General features: G+C 39.4%; 1 protein-coding gene across 15 annotated transcripts in view; it reads left to right on the forward strand.

The window, feature by feature from the left end:
* The window catches only part of REXO2 (RNA exonuclease 2), a 146,442-nt gene that overhangs the window by 44,171 nt on the left and 84,550 nt on the right, over positions 1-17,721 (forward strand). For 4 of the 15 annotated variants that reach the window (XR_014815351.1, XR_014815353.1, XR_014815355.1 and 1 more), the window contains exons 13-14: positions 540-908; positions 14,442-14,502. The gene's annotated coding sequence lies outside the window, so the exon portion shown is untranslated. Of the gene's footprint in view, positions 1-539; positions 5,045-14,441; positions 14,503-17,721 lie in introns of those variants that run through there. The other 11 variants (XR_014815357.1, XR_014815361.1, XR_014815360.1 and 8 more) reach the window with 6 other exon arrangements.

Genomic DNA, 17,721 nt, shown 5'->3' on the forward strand with positions numbered 1-17,721 from the left:
TAAGATAAGCAACTTTAAAGCAACCTTTTTCTGCCTAAAAAGGGCAGAAGCCTAGCTCAGATGAATTAAAAACTGCAATAACAGAACTTTTTATTAGAACATGTGAAGATGAAGGGTATTTTTAATATTTCTTATGACAGGAGAAGTGAAATTTTAAAAATAACTCATAAGAAAGGTGGCTGAGCCCAAATAAGACCAAGAGCCTGGGAAGATCCCACTTGAAGAAATTTTTAAAAAATGATGCTTGAATTTTAAAATTAAGATAGGAGAAATGTACTTTTGGGAAGTAGTCAATCCACTTGTATAATCTCCCATGAAGTGTAAATCACTTTCCCTTCAAATGGTCATTGATGACATTTAATTTAGTCTGTTTGCAAATTTCTGAAATCTGTCCCCCTTCCAAGGGCAAATCACTGGGAGCTGAGACCTTATTGCAAATTCCTCCACCCCCCCACCCCACCCCCCCGGCCACCATTTCACTCTTTGGTAAAACAAATACTCCTTATAAACAATTTTCAGCCCTGCTGTTTTTGTTACAGACTTCTTGTATGCTGGCAGGTATCAGAAGCATCAGCTGAATATTTCTTCTACCTCGGCACGTGGAGGAAGGTAGCATGGATACTGTAAGAACATCCACGCACAGGTTTCAGCTGAAAGACACACTGAAGAATCTCAGTTTGTGCTCATTAGCAAGTGGCGATTGCCTGCCTGCTCCTTCTACACCCATTTCTCCTGTACCGGCACTGTTGGTCTGCAAGACTCAGGGGATACAGAGATGAAAAAATATCTCCTGTTCTCAAGTAGCCCACAGCCCACTGTGAATCCAAATATGAAATTCAGGACTGGACAGACTTTTCACCATTGACTGTGAAGTGAGGAAAGCAGCCCTTAGCTCTGGAACAAGGCAGGTAACTGACCAGGGACACTCAAGATGCTGGCCTTGTCAAAACTGTGATTTAACCAACTGAATTAAGCAGCTAGTGCTGTCTCTGAAGTGTAGGTATTACCTAAGTACTCATGAAAGGATCTCAGTAACTCCCAGGAAATCTCCTCGAAAATAAGAGTCCACGTGTCCTGATTATTTGGGATTTTTGAGCATTTTCCATTAGTTTTAACTGTATTTTGAACATTTACAACCTTCTTGCTCCTCTCTGTCCTTTCTACATAGCAGAAAATTATGTTCCTTTAGTTATTCACCTCTGTTATGAAAGCAGGTGCAAGATTCTTAGCTAATAAGTCTACGACTACAAAGATCTTGCACAACCCCCTTCCCCCCAGCGCACACCGAGTATTGTCGTGTTGGCCTTCCCAGGCCTTCCAACATTGTGTTTTGTTTCTGAGCACTACTAAAGCTTGGATTGTCCAACACTCCTCTACAAGTGTGTCACTTCTGTCTCTCCCTCTTTTTTTTTTTTGGCCACACCCACAGCATGCAGACGTTCCTGGGCCAGGGATTGAACCCAAGCCACAACAGTGACCTGAACCTCAGCAGTGACAACACTGAGCCCTTAACCACTTGGTCACCAGGGAATTCCACTGTGTTATTTCTTAAGATGTTTCTCTCCAGTGGTAGGTGCGGTTATCTTACGATATCTGAGCATGTGTACTTCACAAGGCTTTTTCAGCGTTCTTTCTTGGGCTCCAAACCCATTCCCAGATCTGGTCGTTAGTTGTAATTCTGCATCATTAGATGACAAGTTAGGTTCCGCTCCCTGTTCCCAGTGTCCAGCTACCAGTAATTTCACTCCTCCCTCTAGTTCATCTTTTCTTTCAGAGTTTCTATTCATAAAACCTTGCTGAACTTTATGTTCTGTTAAATTTTTTCATTTTTTTCTTTCATTTCCCACTACTGTAATCTGTGTATTCCCCATGTTTTCCAATAGTTATAAAAGCAAGAGGAAGATTTACGTTTTAAGTAGGTTTGTTAAAATACTTGAAAAATCATTCAAGAAATAGAAACTGGTGTGTCTTGAGCCACACTGCCTTGATTCAAAGCCCAGTTCTGCTGATTGGGTTAGTCATTTAACATTCTTTAAACATCTGAAGAGTGAGTGCCATAGTGGTACACAGGTTGTATCGAGAGGGTTCTGCCATTGGATTCAGATCTTCAGTGTCACTTATTTGCTGTCTAATCTTGGTCACATTTACTTAACCTTTCTAAATTGCAGCTTGCTTCTCCGTAGTTCAGAAACAATGATAGCACCTGCCTCTTGAGATTATTGTATGGAATGAGACATGAATATAAAGCCTTTTTTTTTTTTTTTTTTGTCTTTTTGCCATTTCTTGGGCCGCTCCTTCGGCACATGGAGGTTTCCAGGCTAGGGGTCTAATCAGAGCTGTAGACGCCAGCCTATGCCAGAGCCACAGCAACACGGGATCCAAGCCACATCTGCAACCTACAGCGCAGCTCACGGCAACGTCAGATCCTTAACCCACTGAGCAAGGCCAGGGATTGTACTCGCAACCTCATGGTTCCTAGTTGGATTTGTTAACCACTGAGCCAAGATGGGTACTCCTGTAAAGCCTTTTTTTAAAGCACAGCACCTTGAGTGCTAAACACATGATAGATACTCTTATGAAGAACCCATAGTGGGGTCACAATTGATAAACTGAAAGTCAGATATGGAAAACAGTGTAGCTTTCTAACTCCTCTGTGACTGGCTTAGTATTATTCCTCCTGTTGAGGGGGCAGAAGTCAAATTTCCCATCATGAGTCAGTGTCTCTTCCAGGTTAAAAAGGTACCTTTCAGGAGTTCCCATAGTGGCTTGGGGGGAATGAATCTGAGTAGCATCCATGAGGACGCAGTTTCAATCCTTGGCCTCGCTCAGTTGGTTAAGGATCCATTGTTGCTGTGAGCTGTGGTGTAGGTCGAAGTAGCGGCTCCGATCTGACAAGGCTGTGGCTGTGGCTGGTGACTACAGCTCTGATTCTCCCCCTAGCCTTGGAACCTCCGTATGCCTCAGGTAAGGCCCTAAAAAGACCAAAAAAAAAAAAAAAAAAAAAAAAAGGAATCAGATAATTTCTCCATTTTTTTTTTTAGTTGGTAAGTGGACCGTCTTGGAGGATTCCTCTCCCTGCCTTATGCCCCTTAGTTGCTCTGCCTTCCTCCTCCTCTAGCTCTGGTTGCTCTCTGGGCACAGAAAAGCTTACATGACTTCCCAGTAGCAGGAAAGATTTCTCTCCTAAGAAGGAGCTGTCTGTGCTGGTTCCCACTGAACTCTGATCCATGAGTAACTTGTGCCACTTCATCTCTGAGCATCTGTTGCCGTCCTCTTTTGTAGCTGCTGTTGATGCTCTTGTGGTCAGGGTAGCTTGTGTTTTCTAGTCAAAGGAAATGCAGGATGGTCACTCTTGGGAAAGTTCTCCTTCACATTGCATTGATGCCTGAGCTCCCACTTGGCGCCTACTGATGCTGATGCCCTTATGTGACCCCATCTCGCTCCCGTCCCCATCCCACGGTGTTGTTTACCTATGTCATCATTTTCACTGCTGTATATTGGCACAGTGTGCCTGCCAGCCTTCTTTTATCAAAGTTCCAAATGGAAAGGGAAATTCAAATCCCCCTTTGCTTTTGGCATGACCTCAAACTACGTGGAATACTTTTATTGCAAACATTACCCAAGGTTTGACTGTGGGAGGTGTGGGAGCAGAATTGAGGACTCTTCTTTTTTTTCCTAATCGCTGTATGAATAGTAGGCTTTTTTAAAAAATCAAAAATTTTATTACCGTTGATTTATGTGTTGTGCCAGTTTCTTCTGTACACCATAGTGACCCAGTCATGTGTGTGTGTGTGTGTGTGTGTGTACGCATTCCTTTTCTCATACTATTTACCATCATGTTCTATCCTAAGAGATTGGTTATAGTTTCCTGTGCTGTACAGCAGGACCTCGTTGCTTATCATTCTAAATGTAATAGTTTGCATCTACCAACCCCACACTCCCCATCCATTCCCCTCCCTCCCCTTCCCCCTTGGCAACCACAAGTCTGTTCTACGTCTACAAATCTCTTTCTGTTTTGTAGAGAGGTTCATTTGTGCGGTATTTTAGATTGCATGTATAAGGACTTTTCTTGATAACTTCTCTCTCTCCCCTCTCTTAGCTGCATTTCCCAGTACCAAGAGGCCTTTCTACTTTTCCTCTCTAGGTGGTGAGAATGCCATATCTTCTTTCTTGCCTACTTTATGGATTTTGTAGGACTCCGATCAAGTTGGCCAGACTTGACTCTCGATATATGAAAGATATTAAATACCCTTTTAAGGTACTGTCCCCTCAAAAAACAAACAAGCAACAGAAGGTAGCTTTCAGGTCTTTTCTGTTTCTGTGTGCTAGAATTCTTGTTTGAGGTTCAAAACTGAGTAATACTTCTTTTTCTCCCCCAAATGTTGTTGGTTAATCAGGATAACACAACATATGAGAAATGAAATTTACATCCACTTAATATTTCAAAAATATCCTTCTTACTTCTGTTTGTTATAGGAAGGGATCATTATAAAGTAGAAAAAAGTTGTGTGTAATCCCATCTCCAGGAAATAATCACGATTAATGATGTTTTTTAGCTGGGTGCTAACTGGGTGATTTAAGAACCGGTTACTTTACTCCCTGATCCTCAATTTCCTCCTCTGCTAAATGGGAATAACTCCTCTTCCTCCTACAGGGTGGTGTTTTCATTCAAATGTCATTTTTATCATAGGAAAAATGATTATATATAATTGGTTCTGATCCTATCTCTGTTGTAATACTGTATTATTCTAATTTATATGTATCTTTATTTTTAATTTATATGTATCTTTATAGTACATTTATATGTGTATCTTTATAGTACATTTTTAAAACTTGGTAAAACAAATATACATCTTTTACTATCTTTTTACATGCCTTTTCAAACAATTTGTGCCAATCATAACTTGTTTATTCTCTCAAATGAACATTGGAATTATTGTGTTAGCTTCTTATATATTTTATTGGTGTTTTCATTAAGATTACCTTAATGTTTATGATATTAAATATTCTAATAAACAGGTTTTCTCTTCTGGGCCTTGGTAAAGTTTGGCAGTTTTCATCATATGTGGTGTTATACATTTTTCATTAAGAAGTGTCCTAGGCCTTTTATGTTTCTGATTGTTGGTTGAAATGGGACTTTTTTCCTGTTAAATTTCTTAACTGATTGCTGGTGGTGTATATATATATATATGTATACACACACATATATATACACACACACACATATACACACACACACACACACACACACACACACACACACACACACACACACACACATATATACTGTTTTTTTTTTTTTTTAGGGCTGCATTTGCGGCATATGGAGGTTCTGAGGAGGTTCCCAGTCTAATCGGAGCTGTAGCTGCTGGCCTACACCACAGCCACAGCAAAACCAGATCCCAGCCGAGTCTGCAACCTATACCTCAGCTCATGGCAACGCAGGATCCTTAACGCACTGAGCAAGGCCAGGGATCAAACCTGCAACCTCATGGTTCCTAGTTGGTTGGATTGTTTCCACTGAGCCACAATGGGAGCTCTGACTTTTGTATATTTTAAAACTACTTACAGACTTCTAGTGAATTTTCATTTGATTTAATTAGGTTTTCCATCTGAAAATTGAGATTAATTTGACAAATTAATTATTGATTAAAAATTTTAATTGATAAATAAGTAAAATTTTTAAATGACAAAACCAAAAATAAACAAATGCGACTTAATTAAACTTAAAAGTTTCTGCACAGCAAAGGAAACCCTAAACTAAACAAAACGAAAACCCACAGAATGGGAGAAAATATTTGTAAATGAAGCGACTGACAAGGGATTAATCTCCAAAATTTATAAACACCTTCTGCAGCTCAATACCAAAAAAACAAACAACCCCATCAAAAAATGGGCAGAAGATCTAAACAGACAGTTCTCCAAAGAAAATATACAAATGGCCAAAAAAACACAAGAAAAGATGTTCAGCATCACTAATTATTAGAGAAATGCAAATCAAAACCACTCTGAGGTACCACCTTACGCCGGCCAGAATGGCCATCATCAAAAAGTCTACAGACCATAAGTGCTGGAGAGGCTGTGGAGAAAAAGGAACCCTATTACACTGTTGGTGGGCATGTCAACTGGTGCAACCACTGTGGAAAACACTGTGGAGATTCCTCAGAAAACTAAAAATAGAATTACCATTTGAGCCAGCAATCCCACTCCTGGGCATCTATCCAGAGAAGACCATGACTTGAAAAGACACATGTACTCCAGTGTTCATTGCAGCACTATGTACAACAGCCAAGACATGGAAACAACCTAAATGTCCATCGACAGGAGTGGATCAAGATGTGGTACATATATATACACAAAGGAATATTACTCAGCCATTAGAATGAACGAAATAATGGCATTTCCAGCAACATGGATGGACTTAGAAATTATCATGCTAAGTGAAGTCAGACAATGAGACACCAACATCAAATGCTTTCACTGACGTGTGGAATCTAAAAAAAGGACACAATGAACTTCTTTGCAGAACAGATACTGATGCACAGACTTTGAAAAACTTAACGGTTTCCATATGAGACTGGTTGGGTTTCCAAATGAGGGTTTGGGATAGGAATGCTCTAAAATTTGGTTGTGATGATTGTTGTACAACTATTAATGTAGTAAAATTCATTGAGTAATTAAGAAAAAGTCAAAACACAGTTAAGTGTTTTGAGTCAGAGGCTGTACATTAAGAGATTAACAAATTACCAATTTTAAAATTTTTCTTAATTTATCAATTAAAATTTTAATTGATAATTTATTGATTAAAAAATTCTGTCTTTTTTTACATTGGCTAGACCTTCCAGAAAAGTGCTAAGTAATAACTAGCACACTGCTCTTGTGGCTGAATATTATGGGAATGTGCTTTAGTATTTCATCATTAAGTAATATTGGCTGTCTCTATGCAATAGGCATTCTCTGATAGATCAAGGAGGTTTTCTTCTATTATCAGGAAGCTTGTATGTTTCTCTTAATATTGCACTATTTAATTATTTTTTAATCTTTGCATTTATTAAAAGAATTATTTTTAATCATCTGAGGTATTGAAGTGACTAATTAATTAACTGGTATATTTAACATGCTACTGGATTAGCATGTTATTTATATTAATAGGGAGATTAGTTTGATTTCCTTTTTTGTGCTCTGTTTGTTGGACTTGGGGATTAGACTATTACTGGTTTGGGAAAATGAACTGGGAAGAGTGCCATCTTTTCTGTGCTCTGGAACAGTTTAAATTGTATGTGAATTATCTTTCATTGGAGCTCTGCTAGAGCTCAGTAGTAAAATTGCCTAGACATGGCACAACATTTGGAGTTATTCCCTAGGCAGAAATTTCCATTTCCTCCACGGTTATTGGTATCCAGATGGACTACTTTCGCAAGTCATTTCTGCAAGTTTATGTGTCTTTTAGCAAATCGTGTGTTTCATGCTTATTTTCAGAATTTTTAGTTTAGAGTGGTGCGTTTAAATTTCTTACACTATTATGAAGTACTTGTATATCTGTGAATAAAGCCTGATTATCATTTTCGGTGATTTGAATGTGTTTTCTGTTTAAATCTGTAAGAGCTTTGCCTATTTTATGGATATTTTCAAAGAAATTATTTCTAGGATTTATTTATCAAAGCTATTTTTTTTTCTTTTTAGGGCCGTACCCATGGCAGATGGAAGTTCCCAGGCTAGGGGTCGAATCAGAGCTGCACTTGTCAGCCTATGCCACAGCCACAGCAGTGCCAGATCTGAGCTGCATCTGTAACCTACACCAGAGCTCACGGCAACAGCAGATCCTTAACCCACTGCGTGGGGCCAGGGATTGAACCTGAGTCCTCATGGATTCTAGTCACATTTGTTACCACTGAGCCACTATGGGAGCTCTCAAACCTATTATTTTTATTTTCTAATTTTAACTTTTGTATTATTATTATTAAGTCATTTCTCCTCACTCATAGGCTTCTCTTCTTTTTTGACATTTTTGTATTTTTAAAAATAAATGTATTTAAGGCTGTGAGATTTCATGTGAATACTGTTCTCATCACATAAATTTTGATTTGTAGATTTTGTTATTTTTATAGGTTTAGTGTTCTGTAACTGCATTTTTTAGCTTTTGTAAAAATTTAGTGTAATTTAAAAATATTAAAGTGCATATATTTGGGAGTTCCCTGCTGGCTCTGTGGGTTAAGGATCTGACATTGTCACTGCTCTTGCTCAGGTCTCTGCTGTGGTGTGGATTTGATCCTGGCTGTGAAATTTTTGTATGCCATGGGCATGGTTGAAAAAAAATGCATATATTTGAAGTGTACAATTTGAAAAGGTTTTTTGGAAGTAAAATTTACATACAGTGAAATGCATGGATCTTAGTTGTACAGCCTGATGAGTTTTGACAAGTCTGTATAAACAACACACCAAGATGCAGAACTTTTCCACTCCCCTGATGTTCCATTCGACTCAGTGCCCCACCAGGCAGCCACTGTTAGGATTTTATCGCCAGAGTCATTTTGTTGATGCTTGAACTTGAACAGTGAAATCATGCAAGAGTGTTCTCTGTGTCTGACTTCTTTCCCACAACATAGTGATTTTGAGATTAATCTGTATTGTTGATTGCATCAGCAGTACATTTTTTTTAAGTGCTATGTTTTAAAAATTGCTGAATTTTAATTGTATCATATGACTGTACCACAATTTGTTTATCCTGTCTCCTCAGGATGGATTTTTGGGGTGTTTCCGGTTTTTCACTATTATGAATACAGCTGCTTGGGCATCCCTGCAAAAGTTTTTCTTTTTTGCGCATATGTGACTTGCGCTTTTTGTTTTGTTTTGTTTTGTTTTCTTAGGGCTGCACCCGTGGCATATGGAGGTTCCCAGGCTGGGGTCGAATTGGAACTGTAACTGGCAGCCCACACCACAGCCACAGCAACGCTGGATCTGAGCCGCATCTGCGACCTACACCACAGCTCATGGCAATGCCGGATCCTTAACCCACTGAGCAAGGCAAGGGATCGAACCTGTGTCCTCATGGATGCTAGTTGGGTTTATTAACTGCTGAGCCACTATGGGAACTCCTACATTTTTTTTTAATATAATGATTTTAATTTTTTTCCATTATAGTTGCTTTACAGTGTTGTGTCAATTTTCTACTGTGCAGCATGGTGACCCAGTTGTAAAAGTCTTTTTGTAGACATGTTTTCATTTTTTTCTTTTTAAAAAATTTTTAAATTACAGTCAATTTTCTTTCTCTTTTTTTTTTATGTTTTCATTTCTTTTAGGTAAATACTTGCTTTAATTTGTATTTCTCTGATGGCTAATAATATTAAGAATCTTTTTTGAGTGCTTCTTCTTGGCCATTTATGCAACTTTTCTTTAGGTTAAGTGTTCAAGTCTTTTGCCTATTTTTATTTGATTTCTTTGTACAGTCACACCAGTGGCAAGAGGCTAGGGGTCAAATTGAAGCTGCAGCTGAGGCCTCTGCCACAGTCTCGGCAACACCGATCTAAGCTGCATCTGTGATCTACGCCACAGCTTATGGCAACACTCAATCCTTAACCTACTGAGTGAGGCCAGGGATTGAACCTACATCCTCATGGACACTATGTTGGGTTCTTAACCCAATGAACCACATCAGTGAATCCTCTTTTGCCTGTTTTTAAAATGGGTTGGTTTTATGTTACTTGAGTTATAAGAATTCTCACCCCCAGCATGTGAAATTCCCTGGGCCAGGAATTGAACCCATGCCACAGTAGTGACCCGAACTGCTGCAGTGACAATGCTGGATCCTTAACATGCCGTGCCACAAGGGAACTCCATATGAATTGTTGATATATTCTGGATATAAATTCTTTGTCAGATTTATGTATTGTAAATTTCTTCTAGTCTGTGGTCTTTTTATACAGTGTCTTCTGAAGAATAGATCTTAATTTTAATGAATTTCATTTTTATATTCTTTTGTGGTTATTGATTTTTGTATTTCATTTAAGTATCTTTACTTGAATATTTCAAATATATCCTACATTTTTATCTAGAAGCTTTACAATTTTGCTCTTTTTTGATTCTGTCATTCATCCTAAGTTAACTTTTGGGATGAAGTGTAGGGGTCACGATTCAGGTGTTTTTTCCATGAGCTATCCAGTTGTAGAAAGAACTATCCACTCACTATTTGTAGAAAGAACTATCCATTCACTTCCTTTTTTTTCTTTTTGTCTTTTTAGGGCCGCACCTGTGGCATATGGAGGTTCCCAGGCTAGGGGTCCAATCTGAGCTACAACTGCCAGCCTACACCACAGCTCACAGCAACGCCAGATCCCCAACCCACTGGGCGAGGCCAGGGATCGAACCCGCAACTTCATGGTTCCTAATCAGATTCATTAACCACTGAGCCGCCACGGGAACTCCCCACTCACTTCCTATTGGATTATCTTGGTGCCTTTGTTGGAAAATCAGTTGAAAGTATTTCGTGGGTGTGTGTCTAGTCTTTCTGTCCCGTTTCTGTAACTTCAGTTTTGATATACTCTTTGACCCGAGAATCGCTTAGGAAGATGCTGCCACCTTTAACAACAGCTCTGACTTATGACTCTGAAAACCATTATGTTGGGGCTGGATCAGGACTTCAGCTGAGTGGTTGTCACGCTGAGGAGGGGTGTTCGTCTTCTGAAGTGGCAGTTCTCAAACCTGGTGGCATATGCAGAAGTTAACAAGAACAGATTTGGGGACCCTTTCCCAGACCTAGTTTTCAATATAAAAACTGGGGAATTTCTGTTTTTAAAAAGCTCCCCAGGTGATTGTAAGATACCGAGCCAGTTTGGGAACGATTGCCGTTAAGTCCCACTTCTTACAGCAAAGAGCAGACTTAGAGTCACACTCTTAAGTGGGTTCAGTGTGTTCCATTATTTCAGTGTATAGACTAGACCTTCAAAAAAGGGAAACAGAAAATTAGTCTCTTATTCCTCAGGTATTGAAATGAACTTGAATATCAGGTCATCTTTGAATGACCTTTTTTAATTTGGGAGGCTATAGTATCCATTATTGTGGTATACTTAAGATATTTTGCACATGAAAAAACTGTTGGGTTCTGGATGACTATATTGCTGTTCAAGTTTGGTAACTTAAAATTTAGGGAGGAATTCAGGAGGGGGAGGCAAATGCCTTATTTATTCCAGAGCTGATGGACCAGGAGAGCTCCAGGAAAGCCAAGAGAGTTGTCAAATGAAGCGCACTACAGTTCAGGGTCAGAGGGAAGGACCTGGGTGATAAAAGCTTTTGAAGAGACTTATAATCTCAATGTATTGGTGAGAATATTAAAAAAATTAGCTTCTCAGTAGATGTTGTTTTTAAAAAATGACAATCCAGAGTTTTTGCGTCTTAGCGGAAACGAATCTGACTTGTATCCATGAGGACGCAGGTTTGATCCCTGGCCTTGCTCAGTAGGTTTAGGATCTGGTGTTGCCGTGAGCTGTGGTGTAGGTCGTAGATAAGGGTCACATGGGTCACATCTGGCGTTGCTGTGGCTGCAGTGCAGGTCAGCAGCGGTAGCTCCAATTCGACCCCTACCCTGCCTGGACCCCTCCATGTGCTGTGAGTGTGGCCCTAAGAATACAAAAATAAATAAAAAATGACCATCTTCTTTTGAAAAGTATCTCGAATGTTTTTGTTTGTTTGTTTGTATTTTGTTTGTTTTTGTTTTTGGCTCTAGGGGACTTTGGGAAATATCTAGGGACATTTTTGGTTCTCACAACTGGGAGGTGTGCTACTGGCATCTAGTGGGTAGAGACCAGGGAGGCTTCTAAACACTCTATAATGCGTAGGACAGCTCTCCACAGTTTTCCAGACCTAAATATCAGTAGTGCTGTGAATGGGAAGCCTGTCTTAGGTAACGGGAGACAAGATTTTTCTACAAGTGACTACTTGGCAACTGCTTTTGATCGTCCGAAGAGTTTTCACACGAACATGTCAAAATCAAATTCATGCCCTTTCCCACCACATTTTGGACTTCTTTCAGTGCTCGCTCTGTCAGGAAATGCTACCAGTATTCATCCTATTGTACAAACTAGAAATCTGGGACTCACACTTTACATCTCTTTGGTGTTCTGTAGTAGGTAGGGAGGTGTGGATTTAGTTTTATTTATGCTCTTGTGGATTCACTTGGCCTCTTAATCTGAGGAGTCATGTATTTTATTTTTTCTAGAAAATTCTTAGCCATTGTCTTTTTAAATTCTACCCCTTCTCCCCAAAATAATGCCCTCATGCTATATTTTCTCATTAAGTATCTTATGTCTCTATGTTTCTGTCTCATTTCCATCTTTCTCTATATTATGTTCTGAGTAAGATCTTCAGATCTATATTCCATTTCACTAGTTCTACCTTCGTCTTTGTCTAATTTGTTGTTTAACTTACCACAGAGTTTTCAATTTTAATGACTGTTATTTTCCTTTTCCCATTTTTTTAAATTGAAGTATAGTTGATTTACAATGTTGCGCCAGTTTCTGCTATACAGTATATTTTTCATATCTAGAAGTATTGTTTAGCTCTTATACAAACCTATGTAATATTTTTGTTAATGTCTTTTTTCCTTTTCATAGATTTGATTCTATTTTGTGTGCTTTTAATGATTTTAAGTGTTTGATAATAACTTTTATCTGAAGTTCTTAGAGGTCTAATCCCATGATATCTTCCCATTTGCTTATGGTGGATGGTTTTCTTGTGCTGTATAATTCTGGATTTTGAATCATACCATGATTGGTGGGATTTATCTGCAGGGAGTCTGTGTGGTTTGGTTTGAGTGTGTGAATTCTGAGTTTGCATTTGTTTCTGTCAAGTGCCTCTAGGGTATTAGCCCCAGCTCGCCTGCTTATTTACTGACTTAGCTAGTTATTGAATTGAGGTTTCCTGATTTGAAAAGATAGTATGGATTAGAATTTTGGATCTTTATCAAGGCAGGTCTGTTTTTACTAACTCCTAAGGGGAATTAAGAGGCTAGCTTATCAGAGGCCAGCACAAAACAGACTCTGTCATCTTTCATTATCAGTGGGTATATTTTTTTTTTTCCAGTCCACCCTTTCTCTGAGAGTAGCCCTTTAAAAGTTTAGGCTTATGTAGGGATTTCAGGTCCCTTGTCTCCTGTTTGAATGAAAATAAGAAAGCCAGTAAGGCTGGAGGGTAATGAATGAGGGCAATGATGGTAGGATAGGAAGCCAGAGAAGTAATGATGTAAAAACTGGTAGGGCCTTGAGAGTCATGACAGGATCTTTCACGTGTACTGTAGGCTGAAAAATCATTGGTGGGTTTTGAGCGAAAGATGTGACATGGGAGAATGTAACCTGATTTATATTTTATATTTTTTATTTTTATTTATTTTTTGTCTTTTTTAGGGCTGCACACACAGCATACGGAGATTCCCAGGCTAGGGGTCAAATCGGAGCTGTAGCTTCTGGCCTACGCCACAAGCACAGCAACCCTTGGGATTTGAGCTATATCTGCAACCTACACTACAGCTCACGGCAACACCGAATCCTTAACCTGCTGAGCAAGGCCAGGGATCCAACCTGCGCCCTCATGGATGCTAGTCAGATTTGTTTCTGCTGAGCCACAACAGAAACTCCTTCTTTCTATTTTGAATGGATTTGTCTGGGTGCAGTTGGGAAATAAGACTATAGGGCCCAAGGATGGAAGTAGGGAGACAGAGTTGGATGCTTTTGCAGTACTGTGGGTGGGAGATGATGGTGGTGTGCACGTGGCTGGTTATGGCAGAGGGGTTGAGAAGTGGTAGAATTCTGGGTATGGTTTGAAGGTAAAGAAAATGGGATCCGAGAATAGAATGACTATAGAGTATACGTGAGAGACTTCAAGGTCTTAGGCTTGGGCAACTGGCAAAAATGTATTGCTATCTGCAGAGGTGAGGAAGACTGGAAAGAACAGTTTTATGGAAGCAAATTAAGTATTTGGGCTTGGACACTTGGATCTTAAGCTTGAGATGTCTGTTAAGCCATACAGATGGAGGTGTTGATTGGCAGTCGAGTATACAGTTCTGGGAGACAGAAGAAATGTCCATATTACACCTATACATTTGAGAATTGCCAGGTTATATGTGATATGAAATTCCATGGGAATTTGTAAGATTACTCATTTAAAAAAGTGATTTTTATAAATCACTTGGAATTTCTAGGTATTTTATAGCAAATGTATTTTTAGATTACATTGTCTCCACCAAATTAGAGGAAATAAAAGTATATATTTAAAAATTGTAATAAAATACATATAAACATAAAATGTATCATCTCAAACTGTTTTTAAGTGTGCAGATTAATAGTGTTAAGTAAATTCACATTGTTGTGGAACCAATCTCCAGAACTTTTTCATCTTAGAAAACTGAAACTTCATGCATTAATAACTGTTCCTCATTCTCCTGTTCCTCCTAGCCCCTGGCAACTACCATTCTGCTTTCTGTTTATATGAATTCGACTACTCTGGATACTTCATGTAAGTGAAATCATATAGTATTTGTCTTTTTGTTACTTGGCTTATTTTACTCAACATAATGTCTTCAAGGTTCATCCATGATATGGCTTGTGTCAGAACTTCCTTCCTGGAGTTCCCATCATGGCCCAGTGGAAATGAATCTGACTAGGAAACATGAGGTTGTGGGTTCAATCCCTAGCCTCGCTCAGTGTATTAAGGATCTGGCATTGCCATGCATTGTGGTCACAGACATGGCTTGGATCTTGGATCTGGCATTGCTGTGGCTCTGGTGTAGGCTGGAGGCTACAGCTCTGATTCGACCCCTTGCCTGGGAACCTACATATGCTGTGGGTGCAGCCCTAAAAAGACAAAGACAAAAAAAAGGAAGAATTTCCTTCCTTCCTTTTCAAGGGTGAATATTCCTCTGTGTATGTGTGTGTATCGATCATATTTTGTTTAGCATTCATCTATTGATTGACATTTGGTTTGGTTTCACTTCTTGGCTAGTATGAGCAATGCTATTATGACCATGGGTGACACCCTGCTTTCAATTCTTTTGGATATGTATATATTTAGAGGTGATATGGCTAGGTGATTCTATTTTTAATTTTTTGAGGCACTACCATACAGTTTTCTGTAGTGGCTATACCATTTTACATTCCCACCAATAGTACAAAAGGGTTCCAATTTTTCCATATCCTAGTGAGCACTTGTTTCTGTTTTTAAAATTTTTCTATAGCAGCCACCCTAAATGGGTGTGAGATGACATCTGATTGTGTGTAGGTTTTATTTTTTTATTTTTGGCTCCAGCTGTGGCGTATGGAAGTTCCTGGAGAAGGGATTGAACCTGTGCTATAGCAGTGACCTGAGCCACAGAAGTGACATGGCATCCTTAATCCACTGACCCACCAAGGGAACTCCCTCGTTGTGATTTTGATTTGCATTTCTTTCTTTCTTTCTTTCTTTTTTTTTTAAGGGCCATTCCCACAGCATATGGAAGTTCCCAGGCAATGGGTCAAATAGGAGTTGCAGCTGCTGGCCATAGCTACTGCCATGCCACATCCGAGCTGTGTCCAAGGCCCACACGACAGCTCACAGGAACATCAGATCCCTAAACCCACTGAGTGGGGCCAGGGATCGAACCCATATCCTCATGGATACCAGTTGGGTTCATTACCACTGAGCCTCAATGGGAACTCCCTTGATTTGCATTTCTTTTTCCTTTTTTTTTTGGTCTTTTTGCTATTTCTTAGGCTGCTCCTGTGGCATGTGGAGGTTCCCAGGCTAGGGGTCGAATCGGAGCCATTGCTGCCAGCCTATACCACAGCCACAGCAATGCAGGATTCGAGCTGTGTCTGCAACCTACACAACAGCTCAAGGCAATGCCGGATCCTTAACCCACTGAGCAAGGCCAGGGATCAAACCCACAACCTCGTGGTTCCTAGTCAGATTCGTTAACCACTGAGCCACGATGGGAACTCCTGATTTGCATTTCTTTAATGATTAATGACTTGAGCATCTTTCCTATGCTTTTTGGCCATTTGTATATCTTTATATCTTTTGTTTGGTTGTTGTTGTTATGGCCACACCTGCAGCACATGGAAACTCCTGGGCCAAGAATTGAATCGAAGCCACAGCTGCTACATACTCTGCAGCTTCGCAACACCAGATGCTTTAATCCACTGTACTGGGCCGGGGATCAAAATTGTGCTTCCTCAGTGACCCAAGCTGTTGCAGTCGGATTCTTAACCTGCTCTGCCATAATTGGTACTCTTGTATATTTTTTAAAGAGAAATATATTTTCATGTCCTTTCCTCTTTTAAAAAATTAGGTTATTTGGAAGTTCCCTTTAGTGGCTCAGTGGTAACGAACTCAACTAGTATCCATAAGGACTCCAGTTTGATCCATGGCCTTGCTCAGTGGGCTTAAGCCGTGAGCTGCGGTATAGGTTGCAGACCTGGCTCGGATTTGGTATTGCTGTGGCTATGGCTGTGGCCTGCAGGTGCAGCTCCAATTCAACTCCTAGCCTGGGAACTTCCATATGCTGAAGGTGTGGCCCTAAAAAAAGACAAAAAAAAAAAAAAAATCAATCCAGTTATTTGAATTTATGTTGTTGAGTTATAGACATTCTTTTTTTTTTTTTTTCTTTCTCATTTTGCTTTTTGAGGGCTGCACTCACAGCACATGGAGGTTCCCAGACTAGGGGTCGAATTGGAGCTGTAGCCACTGGCCTACACCAGAGCCACAGCAACTTGGGATCCGAGCCTCGTTTATGACCTACACCACAGCTCACAGCAACACCAGATCCTTAACCCACTGAGTGAGGCCACGGATCAAACCTGCAACCTCATGGTTCCTAGTTGGATTCGTTTCTGCTGTGCCATGATGGGAACTCCCGAGTTATAGAAATTCTTTTAATATTTTTGGATATTAATTCATCAGGTATTTAAGTTGCAATTATTTTCTTCCATTCCATAGATTACTCTTTCACTCTGTTGGTAGTGTCTTTTTTTAAAATTTAATTTTATTGGAGTTTAGTTGATTTACATTGTTGCATTAGTTTCAGGTGTACAGCAAAGTGAATCAGTCATACATATAAATATATCCATTCTTTTTTTCCCGTACAGGTTATTATAAACTATTGAGTAGATTTTCTTGCGTGATTGTATCTTTTGATGTGTAGAAGTTTTAAATTTTGATGTAGTTGAATATACCTATTTTTGCTTTTGTTGCCTGTTCTTTGGGTGTTATATCTAAGACATCATTGTCAAATCCAATGTCATAAAGCTTTCCTTGTTTTCATCTAAGAATTTCATAGTTTTAGATCTTAGATTTAGTCTTTTGATCCATAATGAGTTAATTTTTTTCTGTAGTCTACGGTAAGGATCAAATTTCATTCTTTTTTTGCATATGGATATCCAGTTTTATCAACAGTTTTTTTTATCCATTCAGTTGTCTTGACACCCCTACCAAAAATCCTTTGACTATGTCTGTGAGGGTTAGAAGTATATTCTTGAGCCTTCCTCTTTGTGTACGAAACATGCTGTCTGCCATATCAGTAAACACAGGATGTTGTAACCATCAAGCCCTTAGCCATTGCCGCTGTGGGGTTTCAGAATGGAGAAAAGCAGGATACTGGCCCTAGATAGTTAAGGTGCATATCAAAGCGGTGATTTCAGTGAGCCCAGACTTTTGCATCTTCCCATAATACATTGAAAACACACTAAATTCATTAACTTG

Source organism: Sus scrofa, chromosome 9 (genome assembly GCF_054392235.1).
Source record: "Sus scrofa isolate SSC_HxYL_T2T_F1_AM1 chromosome 9, Sscrofa_HxYL_maternal_Yorkshire_Landrace_v2.0, whole genome shotgun sequence".
Classification (NCBI taxonomy): Eukaryota; Metazoa; Chordata; class Mammalia; order Artiodactyla; family Suidae; genus Sus; species Sus scrofa.